Source organism: Lissotriton helveticus, chromosome 12, assembly GCF_964261635.1.
Source record: "Lissotriton helveticus chromosome 12, aLisHel1.1, whole genome shotgun sequence".
Taxonomy (NCBI): Eukaryota; Metazoa; Chordata; class Amphibia; order Caudata; family Salamandridae; genus Lissotriton; species Lissotriton helveticus.
Window position 1 is genome coordinate 186,897,213 of NC_136073.1, and position 14,603 is coordinate 186,911,815.

Genomic DNA, 14,603 nt, shown 5'->3' on the forward strand with positions numbered 1-14,603 from the left:
TAAATCCTTTTTTATTCTACTAGCCTTTCTTCATTATTTCCTTTTATTTTACCTTGCTATTCAAACAGTTCTTTTCAACACAGGACTTTTTTTTGCAATCCTACAACTAGGAGATAAACTATTAGTTGCATATAGTTGGATATTCACCAACACTTCAAAAACAGCACTTATCACACTGTGTTCAGCAGGGGATAAAAGTATAGCTTTTAATCAAAAACATCAATTGAAAAGCTTTGGAATAATGACCCCACCATGTATGCATCTCAGCAAAATGATGGAAAGTTATTAGAAGGCTCTCAACCTTTGATTGGACCTTCACTAGTTCTATTATTATACCACAGATTTATCACTAAAGCCCTTAGGTAGCGATCACTTTAAACTCTTGTTAAAACACAAAACTTTTTAGGAATAGGTACAGCATGTGGTGTAATGGAGTATACTCTCTATTGACCTTATTTTAAAATTACTGTTGGGGAAATATGCAAAAATTTGCTGAACAGTAATAGAAAGTGAGTGAGAGGCAGAGATATCCAACATAATGTTCCAACCCTTGATATGCCTGACTGAACAAAGAACAATCTTCGGGTTGACCCCTCTATTCCCAGGCAAATTTAGTCAGAGATGGAAAAGCAACATTGCAAATGCTTTGACTTTGCAATAAGAAGGGATTCAGCTCTCTTTCCAGCTCTTTCCCTATAAACATTAAATCATAAAGACCATCCGTAATCATCAGACAAACTGCAATCTTTCACCTTACCAAGGCGGCTTTACACAATATTAGAACCCAATTCTTGCGACATGCAATTGTAATCGATTGGACACTTGGGTCTGTTTACTATGACAGTCAGATTCTCATCTGAGCGGCACCTTAGCAGAAGCAGGACCGCCAGAATAGAAGTCGACGGTTCCGCTGCTCTGATTACAATGCGGCCACCTTCACAGCATTCAAAATATGTATATGGGGCGTGTGCTGTAGTCAATGTGTATATTGACTCCAACACCCTCCCCATGAGAAAATTAACACTTAAAAATCATCCCTGCACTGTGTGGCAGGCACCATGTGGTGCATGAAACTTGATGCATGGATGGTTAGGGGGCACCATGGAGGAACCCCTATCCCCATTGCGGAGGGCCAGGGGAGGAGGGGACTCTACTAGGGCACCCAAAGTCACTTTCTGCCTGCCTTGTCATGGGGTGTGAACTGCCATGAAAGGGCAGGCGGAAAGGGACATTGTCGTCCCCCTTATTGTAGGGATTACTGGCCCCTCCGAAGCACTGATGGGTTCTTTGAGCCCATTGAAAGCACCATGGAGTTCCCTCCAACCAATGCCTCCGTCAGTTGCATCGAAATGAAGCGGGCAGGCTGCAGGGGCAGATGTTGGTGGGTCCGATATAGACGAGTTAGACCCACCATCATCGTAATGACCCCCATTGTTTTGCAACTTGACAGAAGGCCCCTTTGGTCCTTTAGCACTTGTAATGAAACATCACCCATTGGTCCTAACTCCTGTAATACTTATATCTCTTGAAAACAACAAATGTAAAAAACTTTAATGATTGCAATAGTCAGTGTCATTCATTTTATGGGTCAGCACAGTGTTATTAAAAATGTACCTTGGTGGCAACTCAAAGAATGGTTGACAAGTACTAATTGATATATGGTGATTTTGATTTACCATTGGGCAGTGGAAAAGTAATACAAAAAGAGCATATATGCAGTAACACAACTGGGTTTGAAAAACTCCAACATGAAACCCAGTATGCATGCCCTTGCTCAATAGCTCTCCTAAGGAAACGCTTAATTGGGCACCAGAAGAGGGCACACTGAATTATAGGGCATTGAGAATCACAATGATGTGTATTTTTTATAAGGCAGAAGACAAAGGGCTTGATGCATCCAGGCCTTTTACCCATTCTGTGTCTTTGGGGAAATGTGTTAGTACTTAAGGGCTTAATACAATTTTAATGTCAGTTAATATTCAATAGGTCATTGAATTAACATGCAAAAACATCTTTTCCATTTGGTGTCTCCGACCACTACGATACATTTTTGTTTGCTGGTTGTATTGTATTTGTATTTGTTAAGCGCTGCACTCATCCCAAGGGATATCAAGGCGCTGATAGTGGGTATCCAGATTCAGCTGCAGGATAATTAGGAATTAATACTTGGGGAATAAGTGAGTTTTTAGTTTTTTACAGAACAGTAAGTAGTTGGAAGTGAGCCGAAGGTCCATGGGTAGCTCGTTCCATTTTTTTGCTGCCACATGGGAAAATGATCTCCCTCCTGTTCTCACTTTCCTGATGCGTCTGGTTCTTGTCAGGGCCAGGTGGAGTGACCAAAGGCTCCTGGTGGGGGACATAGAACTCAATTTTCTCCTGGAGTATGAGAAGGCCGGTTCGGTACAGGGCCTTATGTGCGTGGCTGAGCAATTTAAATATAGCTCTTTGTCGTATCGATAGCCAGTGCAGCGTCTTCATGCATGCAGAGGCCGGGCTTAGCCTGTCTTTGTTGCAGACAAGTTTGGCGGCGGCGTTCTGATGCACCTGGAGTCGCATCAGTAGGAGTTCGTTCATGCCTACAAATAGTGCATTACCGTAATCCTTTTGACTAACTAGCAAGGCTTGTGTGACAGATCTTCTACAATCTAGAGGTATCCAGGAGAAAATCCTGGCCAGGAGTTTCAGGATGGCAAAGCCTTTGCCGTAGAGAGCTCTTACATGGTCCTTCATGGACAGAGTATCATCGAAGGTGATGCCCAGGTTTTTTACGCAGTGTTTTGGGGTTGGAGCGGTGCCCAGTGTGTGTGGCCACCATGTGGCATCCCAGGCTGATTTGGCGCCCCCAAAGAGTACGATCTCGGATTTCCCTGCATTCAGTTTTAGACAGTGCTCATGCATTCATTGAGCCTTTTCCGTAAGGCAATTATGTAGTTTTGATTTAGTGATCGCAGGATTTTCATCCAGGGTTACCATCAGCTGCGTATCATCAGCATAGGAGTAGATGTCGATGTCCCATTTCCTGCTGATTTTAGCCAGAGAGGAGACATAGGCATTAAATAAGGTGGGGCTTAGGGACGCTCCCTGTGGGACACCAGTGTGTCTTGTTTTGGATTTATATTGGCCGAGGTGGACTGATTGTGTTCGGTTCTTTAAAAAGGATCCGAGCCAGCTCAGTGCTTTAGAGTGGATTCCTTTTTCATAAAGGGTTTCAAGCAGAATGTCGTGTGAGACCGTGTCGAACGCCGCTGACAGGTCCAACATTATCAGCGCTATTGCCCCTCCATGGTCAGTGCAAGATCTAATATTGTCTGATACGGCCAGCAGTGTTGCTTCTGTGCTGTTTTTTGTCCTAAATCCTGTCTGTGATGGGTCTAGGAGACTATTGGTTTCAAGGAAGTTAGATAGTTGCCTATTCACCAATCTTTCGTGGACTTTGGAGAGGTAGGGTAGTTGTGAAATGGGGCAGTAGTTTTCTGGGTTGAGAACGTCGGATCCAGCTTTTTTTAACAGAGGGATTACTGAAGCGTCTTTCCATTTGTTGGGGAAGGTGGCGGTTTCAAGGGAGTAATTAAAAAGCTGGGTGATGTGTGGGCACAGAATGGGTGCAAGCTGGGCAAAGATGAAATGAGGGCAGGGGTCTAGTGGGGATCCAGATTTCACTTCACCCATGGCCTTAAGGACCTCATTTTCAGTGAGGGGGGTGAACCTATCCATATTAGATGTGGCATCTGGGTGAGGGATTGCGGGGTCCCTGTTTTGTGAGTCGGCGTTTGTGGGTGGAGAAGATTTTCTTTATCTTCTCCAAGAAGAAGTCACTTATTCTTTTGCATGCTTCCACAGAGGGAGGAAGGGTTTGGGACATGATGGCCGGTTTGCTGAGCTCTCTGACAATTCTGTACAATTCTTTGGCGGAGTTGCAATTCTCATTGATTTGGAGGGCATAGTAGTATTTTTTTGCATTTTTTGGGGCGAGATAGTAGGATTTGAGTTCGGATTCGTACCTTAGTTTGACCGACTCGTTTTTAGAGGATCTCCAGAGATGTTCAAAGTTTTGGCATTTCCTCTTAAGTATTTTAAGTTGTGGGGTGTACCATTTTTCCATGTGAGGTTTATGCCTTTGCTTACGTTTCTGTTTTGGGGCCAGTTTGTCCAATGTAGTGCAAATCTCTGACTCAAGGTTGTCTGCCCCTATACATGCTGGTGAGTTTCCTAAGGTTTGAGCGTTGGGGCATGTGAAGTGAGCTAAAAAGGATGATTCAGTGTTAAGTCTCCAGGCTCAATGTGATATCTTATGCGTTTTGGGCTTAGTTGATTTAGCTGGTAGACCCAGAGCGAATGCTATTAGTGAGTGGTCTGTCCAGGGTAAAGGCTTGATCTCATGGATGCAGGTGGCTTTGATGTTAGTAAAAATGAGGTCCAGCGTGTGGCCAGCTATGTGGGTGTGGACCGAGGGACCACTGTTTGTGTTGAAGTATCTGCATGTCACTTTCTAGTTGAGAGACGACTGGGTTATCTTTTTTTTTCATAGTGTACATTGAAATCTCCTATCACCAGGTAATTTTTGTGTTTCAGGCAGATTGGTTAAAGAAAAGATTGGATTTGCTTTTCGTGACTTGCATATATAAATTCTCATCTCTAATGCCAAGAGTTTCTCTTCTATTTATAACAACCTTTCACAGTCCATTCATCCAAATAATATTTCATTTTGATTGACTGGATAAAGATAGAGTATTCTCTGGCACCCTATTGCCTTGTCAGTAATTCCATTCACTATCTCACTTTCCTTTTCCCTTTCTGGATATGGCTTGATACTTTCTTTTTTGTTTAGTGAAAGTTTTTGATCTTATTCAAAACATGTTATATTGCTCTTTGTAGGAGGCCAGCTTCTAACCTGTGAAAAAACACAATTTATTTGAACTTCTTGTTGTCTGGTTTTCAGAGGACTTCTGTGTCATGTGATACCTAATGGAGTCTCAGCCACAGCAATGATCCCTGGGTAATGATATGGCACAATAGCCTACAGTTCATTAAAGAAACAGGGGAGGGGGGTTAAGGTTTTTAATAAGTGTATCCATCCTAAATACTAGATAAAACAATGGACACTTCGAACATGGGATTCTGGTCCAAGTAGTGGTGCCAGAAGAAAAAACTGAGTATGTCCACTCTAGTGTGTTCCCAAAAAGCCTGCAAACCCTCACCATACAAACTATATGGTATGCTTCATTATCGGGTGCCTCCTCACCTGGATTCCTTTTTGCAGAATCCAGATTGGGTCCAACAAATGCAAGCTATTGATGGAGATCTTTTTGTACTTTAGAACAGTCGATAGTAGGATCCACTGAAAATAAACTAAAATTACATAAAGATGACCCTAATCAAATTTATTTTGGATGCCTTTGATAATATGAAAATCTGAATTTCAGAACTACTGGAGGACAATCATCCCAGGCCAGGCGACTGCTAGGCCTGAACAGGAGGGCAAGTCCAACTCCCTGCATCCAGGGTGCTGCTGAGAAGGAAAAATAGAAAATGCCAGAAGTTCTGAAAGGTTACTGGGATTTCCTCATAAACCTCTGTGGGTTCAGGGCTTGATCGTGCACAAAGTGTTGCAGAGTAGCTCCCACATAATGGCAACTTAGCAAATTTAAGGGACTAGATTCACACTGTGACACTTCTTTAGGCTACTTTGTATTCACCCTGGCAAATTTGTGAGCCTTTATCAGGGGATCCAAGTTCTAATTCAATATTTCATTTTGTATATAATTTAAAAGAAATTCTAGTATTACAATGTGTGCATACTGTAGGCACTGACTGGACAATGAATCATGCAGTGTTATAAAGCGTGTTGCTGAGTCCTGAATTTCTATCCCAGAGCACATACCTATATCAGTGTTGGATTGTTCTGGCTTGCACAGGAATGGGCCAAAGCGTATTCTGGTTCTCTATGAGCCTCTTGAACCACATTTCTAACAATATATTTTGCTTATCTGAGTGTTGTGTTTTTTTATGGCTGAAGGTGGTAAATCCATTACAATGTCGGTCGGATAGACCGTATGATCGACTCTTCCTCAGAAAGATTCCAACCGACTCGACCGCACGCTTTTTGACTGCAGTATTAGGATGCTTTGCATGTAAAACTCCAACCGACTTGGTTGGAAAGCATTCCGCCTGACCGCGTATGTCGGAAATAAGCCTAATCAGACTGAGTGATTCATAGATGCCGGTGCATCGGTATTACTCTTACAAACAAGATGCTTACAAACAAGACAAACAAGATTACGATGCACCCGAAATGGGTTTGGAAAAGTATCGATTTGTGTAACAAATGGCAAAAATTCTAATTTCAGCAACGCCCACCAATTCAACTATATAAAGGGCCAAAAATGATCATGATCCTTTGCTCAAACACTACTGCTGCCAGCCCATACGAGTCTGTCCACCTTTCCTGCTCTCTGCCTCATACACACTCGCACACTTCACCCACCACATAACTTGCACAGATCTCTATTTTTTTGTTTTATAACCTCCTTAAAAACACACCCTCTATTTTATATTCACACTCACCCTCAACCTCACCTTCACCCTCACCATGCCCCAGAGGAGGCAGCCACGTTTTACCGAGAAGGAGTTCGAAGTGCTTGTAGGTTATGGTGAGTTTGGTCATCTTGCCAGTACATTTCCACTCACTATCAGGGACAGTATAGTACCAGGTGTGCTGTTTGGGCTGAGTGGGAGGGTGTGAGTGAAGGACAGGGCCGGAAGGGAGATGGAGTCAGTGCAAACACTCCTCCCACACAGCTCAAGAGGCCCACCTGGAACTATGCTTTACTGACAGTGAGTGGAAACGTACTGGCAAGATGGCTGAGGGCTCTGCTGCATGGTATTTGGTGCAGAAGGCCTTGATGTGAGTTTAACTCAAATCAAACAAAAGCAGCCAGTGTCAGACATCTTGATAGCACACTTCCCCCCTTTTTCTGGACAGCACTCTTCATGCTGAGCAAGTTGAGTGTGTGTGGGCCCAGTCCTGTTGGGAGTTGTAATCACAAGCCGAGAGCCTTCCTCCCACACAGAACAACCAGTTCCTCTGGGCCCATCGCTACCTGACAGTGAGTGGAAAATTACTGGTAAAATGGCTGGTGCTGTGGACTGGTGTTTGGAGCACAGGGCCATGATGGGAGTTGTGGGCAACTCCGATAGCAGGCACCAGTGTCAGACATCTTGATATTACACTTCACCTCATTGTCTGAACAACACTCTTCCTGGTGGGCTGGTTGGGCTGTGTGGGAGGAGGAATGTTTGCACTGACTCCATCCATCAGGCCCTGTCCCACACATACCTTCCCACCCAGCCCAAACAGCACACCCGGAACTATGCTGCCTCTGACAGTGAGTGGAAATATATTGGCTAGATGGCTAACACTGGGCACTAGTGTTTGCAGCACAACGCCATGATGGGTGTTGTGGTCAACTCAGACAATAGGCCCCAATGTCAGACATCTTGATAGTATACCTCCTGGTGTGCTGTTTGAGCTGTGTGGAAAAGTGTGGGTGGGCTTAGGCCTGATGGGAGTTGAAGTGACAGCAAAGACTCCTCCAAAAACATAGGCCAGCATCACGGATGGAGGAGGCCAATCTTTCTTCATTAACTCATTATTAGGTTCAGTCATGTATGTAATTGTTATGATTTGAAGTGCAGTGGACATTCATATCAACGATTGTGTCATTTATGTGCCCACAGTGCAAGCTGGGAAGGGGCATCACCCCTCATCAGCCAGGCAAGCTTGACTCCAGTGGTGCAGTGAGCATGGGACCCAAGTCTGGGCTTACCATTCCCATCTAGGGCGATAAATGCCAAATAAATATTTGAACGAAATGCTGAACAATGCAAACATTCACCCCCAGTGACAGGGATCTGGGATTAATCTATAATTCTTTTGCTCACCATGCCAAGCCAGGTCCTCCCTGGCCGGAAACTTTTTAAAAGTCTTATTTTTAACCTGTGTGTGTTGGATTTTTGTGTTTTTGGTCCTGTGTAGTTTAGATAAAGATAATTTATTTTTCTAAACTGGTGTGGTGTCCATTTGTGGTATTCTCACTGTGTTACTGTGAGTGTTGGTACAGATACTTTGCCTTTGGGATAAACCTGTCTGCTCGTGCCAAGCTACCAAGGGGGTGAGCAGGGGTTATCTAAAGTGTGTATCCCCCTTGCCCTGACTAGAAGCAAGGGTGCCTATTTGGTCAAAGGTACCTACCTCTGCCAACTAGAGACCCCCAGTTCCAACAGCTTCCAAGAAGCCTCATTCATAATGCATGAGTTTCGAACTAGAGAAAAAAAACGCCTTCTGAAGGTAGTGTCGTATCTAGGTAAAAGGTCAGTCCTTATGAACCATTATGTATGTAATGTAGGGAAGGATATAGGTGAAAAGTTGCAGTGTTTCCTGCACCTATATAGGGTATCTATATGGAATATAACAGGGTCAACTCAAGGAGAGGATAGTAATGCACCGTGTAATGTTGAATATGGCACATTCCTGCCCTCTCCCTTGCAGCAAAGTGTCTTGCACATTGAGTTGCATGAAAGTATGGTCAATCTGGCCCTGAGTCTCCCATGGAGGTATTTTGAGAGTGAAACTAGAGCAACATGTATGTTTTATTTTCATTCTTTATAGTTAGTCAACACCACCTTGTTTTCTTTTGCACCTAAATGTGTCTTTGCACCGCAGTGTGTATTTGCCCCTAACTATGGTTTTTCACCTAATAGTGTTACAAATTCCTGCCGATGTTACTCCATGGGCATATTGAATCTAAATGATGTTTCACCTTCACATGTTAGATTTTCTCCTTGTGTTTCTACACTCCTGTCGATGTTGCAACAGGGGGTATTTGTAGTTAAATGGATTATGAAATGCCAAAGTTAAAAGTGATTACACTCCTGATGGTGCTGCAACTTGGTAAGTTTACACATACATTTGATTTTGCATCTCAGTGTGTTTTGGCTCCTAAAGGTTATTTAGGCTCATCAAAGTATTTTCACTTTGTTGATGTTGCAGGGATTTTGCACCTAAACAGGATTTTTAATTTGCTCATTAAGCGTAATGCCACAATCCTTCCTCCTTAGAACCAAGGGTTATTTTGCAGTGCTGGGACTGCACCTAAATGTGATATGTGTTTTATCTTTTCCCACAATCATGCTGATGTTTCGCATCTCAGGGTGGTGTCACCAAGTGTGGTGTCATTCAGAGGCACAAATTCTAAACCTAAAGTGATATCTTACTGATAGTTTTTTTCCCAGTACAGACTGATTTATTAACCAAATGTGATAGTGAATGAAGTGACCCAATTAGGGCTACCGGGTCACTCGCGACCACCTCTCGGCCTTCCTTTTCTCACAAATGAAGAGTCGGTCAGACAGTAGAGAATACAAACCAAAGATATTTAATAGAAGTACACTAGAGTAGAGTCTGTTCTGAACAGCCTCCTTAGATTGCTGCAAAGGGCCCCGCCAACATGATAACACATAATGTACATCTTCAGAATCACCAAAATATACACTTCTCCAAAACCCCTTATTTATTATCAGGCATTATGTCCAAGATAGTATTACAGTTGTCCAACAGACCCATTATGTTTTTCAATATTTATTATTCAAAAAATATATATCAAATGTATAAGTCATGTTTTACTATCCTTCTCAGTGTTTACAGCGATCACAACCCCCTAGTTATTAGTTTGGGTGGGTCTTTACTCACAAAACGAATGTCTCGCAATGACCGAGGCACGCTGAGTTGCATAAATGGTAGACGCCGCATTAAGTGGACAATGATAAACCAAGACACTTTGTATTCCAAAATAAACAGTGCATGTGAGGAGGAGCTGTCTGCATGTTCATCTTTTGACTCATCTCCCGCGAATATCTTGACCGGGTTTGCGGGGTTGATTTCAAAGATTGGTTCTCTGCTAACAGCTCCGATAAAGGGGCAAAGTGGAAAAAATTCTAAATGGTTTGACCACAATTGCTCAAAGGCAAGTAGGGATCTGAAGAATGCTCTAAAAATTAAACCTAGAGACCCTGACCTGATAAAAAGTCTTCGCCTGACCTACAGGAAGGCATTAGCCGATAGAAAAAAGGAAAAAAGGAAATTAAGGTCAATATCATAGAATCCCTCCTCGATCCATCAGTGTTGGGGAACAGCAGCAAGTTTTGGCAAATTATCAACAAACCCTTGTTTGATAACCCTAATGACACAGTACCTGGTACAAATATTTCAGAGGGGGAGTGGGTGACTCACTTTAGTACAATTTTTAAGAGTAATGAGCACTGTGCAGAAAATGCTTTTTTAATATCATCTGTGAACCCAATATGCTTTACAGTTAACGAGGTTGCAAGGGGGATTCAGGGTCTAACTAGCAACAAGGCCCCAGGCCCGGATGGTCTGCCACCGGACCTGTTCAAGTCTAGTATCCCCTTTTGGGCCCCTGTTCTCACGGCGGTAATAAATGCAGCAGTGATAACGGGGTGCCCAAATATGTGGGGTCTATCGACTATAGTCCCCGTTTTTAAAAAGGGCGATCGCAGCAGTCCATTATGTTACAGGCCGATTTCTTTAATAAATTCAATAGCTAAAGTAGTAGGGTGGGTAATTCTTAACAGGCTATCCACATGGGCTAAAGATAACAATATTCTATCACCTATACAATATGGGTTCAGACCTGGCCATTCGACTATTACACAGTGCCTGAACCTATATTTGATATTAAGCAAATATACCCTGGCTAGACAAGGAACCGTCTACATGGCATTTATGGACTTGTCGTCCGCTTTCGATTGTGTGGACAGGAGCTCATTATGGGCTACCCTGTTGAGAATGGGTGTAGAGAGGAATCTTGTCAACTTCCTAGCCGATCTGCATTCGGATACTAGAGCTAACGTCCGTTACACCCAAGACCTTAAAGTAACGGACGAATTCAGAATAAACCGGGGAGTTCGTCAAGGATGCATTTTGGCCCCATTCCTCCTTAACCTATATATTAACGAATTGGAGGAATTTCTTTTAAATACTGAAGCAGATTACCCCTTTGTTGAGCGCAAGGGGGTGCCCGTGTTACTTTATGCAGACGATGCTGTTCTTATATCTAGGACAGCAATCGGTCTTCAGAAGTTATTAAATTCCTTCTTTAAATTTATGGAGTCACGTGGCCTAAGCATTAACAACTCCAAGTCCTATGTCATGAAAACAGGAAAGGGTACCCGGAAAACTGATTCCTTTAGTATAAATGGGGAGAAAATCCCCTCAACTAATTCCTTTTCATACCTTGGGGTCCTCTTAGATCATAAATTATTGTGGGGCCCCGCAGTGTCTAAAAAGAAGGGCGAAATATCACGGGTAAATGCGGCCATTCTTGGCTTTGCAAAAAAAATCGGTAACTGCCCTACGGCCGCATTGCTCAAACTGTACCAGGCAAAAAGTGTTGCTGTTGCCTGCTATGGAAGCGAGCTCTTGGGCTATTGTAAGATAAAAGACCTAATGGTTACAGAAAATAACGTCCTGAAAAAGATACTGAGGTTGCCAAGGGGTATTGGGAACTACTCTGTACATGAGGAGTTGGGGGTCCCCTATTTAGGTGATAGAATAGCAGTAAGCCCGGTTCTGTGTTGGCTGAATTGTTGGCTTAATACCGACATTCCACTCACACATGCCCTGCTGAAAGAAGCCTTATTGTTAGACGGGAGGTTTAAAGTCCCGTGGGTGAAGTATATAAAGGATTGTTTGACGGCAATTGGCCGTTCTGATTTGTTTTATGCTCCCAACTTGATTACAAAATCCGATGTTACCTCGGTAAAAAATGCTCAATTATTGTTAAGATGCACTGACAGAGAAGAGTTTGAGATACAGAAGGACAGTGTTAGGAAACACTTACTACTTAAAACCTGTCCACAAATGGAACCTTATCTGACATGGCCTATGACCAGTTATGAACAGTTTTTGTTAATAAGGTTCCGTTTTGATTTATATCATCTCCTACTGGCGGTACCAAGTGGGGCACAACGGGGTGAAGTGTTGCCAGCTTGTGGCTGCGACGGAAAGTCTCCTCAAGATCTGGTCCACTTTCTTTTTATCTGCCCCTATTACTCCACCCCACGGAAACTATACCTTATACCGTGCCTTAAAAAACTGAATTTTGTACAAATCAAACCTGCACTTTACTACTTACAACTACTGAATTGTGACTGTACCTTATTTGTCTGCAACTTTTTTTAAAAAGCCATCTGTTTTAGGAAAAGTATGGATGGATAATTATGCTGCGAATGTTTTAGGTGCTTTTAAACAATATAGTAATTTATGTTTTTAACTAAACACTGCTCATGCCTTTAGTGCCCGCTGTACGATCTTTTTCTTTGTACTGTATACTGTGTCTCTCACTTGCCATATGAAATGAATTGTCCGGAATGTTTTTAAATGTGTACTTATGAATTGTACTTTTATGATTGTATTATCTACAATCGAATAAAGATTTTTGAATTGAATTGAAAGTCGTGTTTTCTTTTATGTAGTACATATACATTTCATTGTAAAAACACACCAACACACATCAAATGTCGAGGAGCCCCACCAACATTACAATGAACTATAAACATAAAGTGCGTAGATTGATTAATAAAGCATGACAAAAGACATAGCACTTTCTCAAGACAAATTGACAGTGAACAACAAACAATATTGGCACAAGGAAAATACACATACACACTAAAACTGAATTCAATATGTGCCCAGTTAATCAAATCATTGCTCATACTCTCTCCCACTTTCACCTTCCCAATTCCCCTCACACAGAAACCAGCTGTTGTGTTGACGCCTGGCACTGACATCACTTTATCCTTAGTAATATTGCGTGTTTGGAAATATCGAAAATTTTCAGTGACATTGAACCCTTGGAAATCTAACATTTCATTTCATAGACATGTTTTGTTCTTTACCTTCTCATATACATTGATACAAGTGGTTGGAGACAATGTACCAGGGGTCTCTTGTTCTCCTAACCCCATTCAAGAGTAAACCCTTGATGGAAACGTATATATTCTACCACAGTGCAAGAGTCAGCAGATTTCATATTTATAGCAGAGAATCAAAAGTCATAATGCACCATAGTAAACAGTTCAAACCACCCCTCACAACTTCTGAGATAGGATAATGGCATTGATCATAAAATATCACTCTTATGTGTAATTGAGTGGACCAATCTACAGATTCAGCAATTAGTAGCATTAGACGTATCATGGACAATTTTACTTTTTGGGACCAACCCTGCTCTGGGCACGGAGGTGCAAATGGCTGTTCTTCCTCAGTAATGGGCTGACCAAACAAATACATTGTGTGGCCAGAGAAAAAGGAAAGAAATAAGACTAATAGCAAAGAGAAGAGATCCCAGTGTCCGTTAGAGCCTCACTGGCAGACTCCTATTATTCATCAACATTGGTGCTGGTGACCGGTGGAGCTGTACGATCCTAGCTCTTGAAGATATCACACATCGTCCAGGATACCATCCCCGACAACAGGGAAGCATGTTTGGTCAATCCTGTCCAATGTCTGAACAATGCATCAATTTCGACTTTCCCTAAACCAATGTTGGTACCATAGGCAAGGTACACCCTGACTTGTGTAGTCCATCACGACTAATCAGACTTCTCCTTTGGTGTACTGTTCCTCCGTCGGGGGCGCAAATTGTACCTGGCTACTCCAGGCACAGAGGGGTCAGTAAAAAGAGACTCAGACACAGAGGGGCCAGTAGAAGGGGGCTCTTGAATTGCCTTAATCACCAGTGGCAATACTGCATATAGTGCCTCGTCATTCCTGGCCTCTGTTTGGGTCCACATAAGCTTGGCATCCTAATAGAGGACAAATCGCGGGATTTGCTCCGACTCCGAGTCCCCGACCCCTTTGTTGACTCACTGGTCTTAGGGTAAGGGGAAAGGCACTCTGCAGCAATGCTGACAATGAATACAGATCTTTCAGCCTTGTGTTTCTATACTCCTGTCGATGTTGCAACAGGGGGTATTGTTGACTCAGTCCATTTCTATTAAATCAATCTGAAGGACCTCAAAAGGGAAAGTGGGAGGTGCAAAATTACCAGGTGGTGTAGGGGTACGTTTTCCTTGATTGTGCATCATACACACCATACAATATTTAACCAAATAAGAGGCGGTCTTCGGGATGTTATCATTTTGCCATATAGGATCTAACAACTTACAAATACCTTTAGCACTGACATGAGCTGGCCCTTGCGCAATGTTGACTACGGAAAGAACATTTGCATCTGATACCATCTATCTCTGTTTCCCTGGCTTATCAGTCCAACACCCCTCCTCATCCAAATGGGCTGAGCTTTCCTGACATGTTGCTAATTCTTAAATCGTTGCCTCACTCTGTATCTCCTTGACATTTTCCGTTGTATCCTCAAAAATGGTAACCTCGGACACCCACCTAGTGGGACCTGCAACAAACATCCATTTCATCTTTGTTTGGGCTGTCTCCTTGGCTGTCTGGTTTGCAAAGGTGTTCCCTTTCCCATGTCATCAGTCATTTGTTTTGGGTGCTGCACTTCACT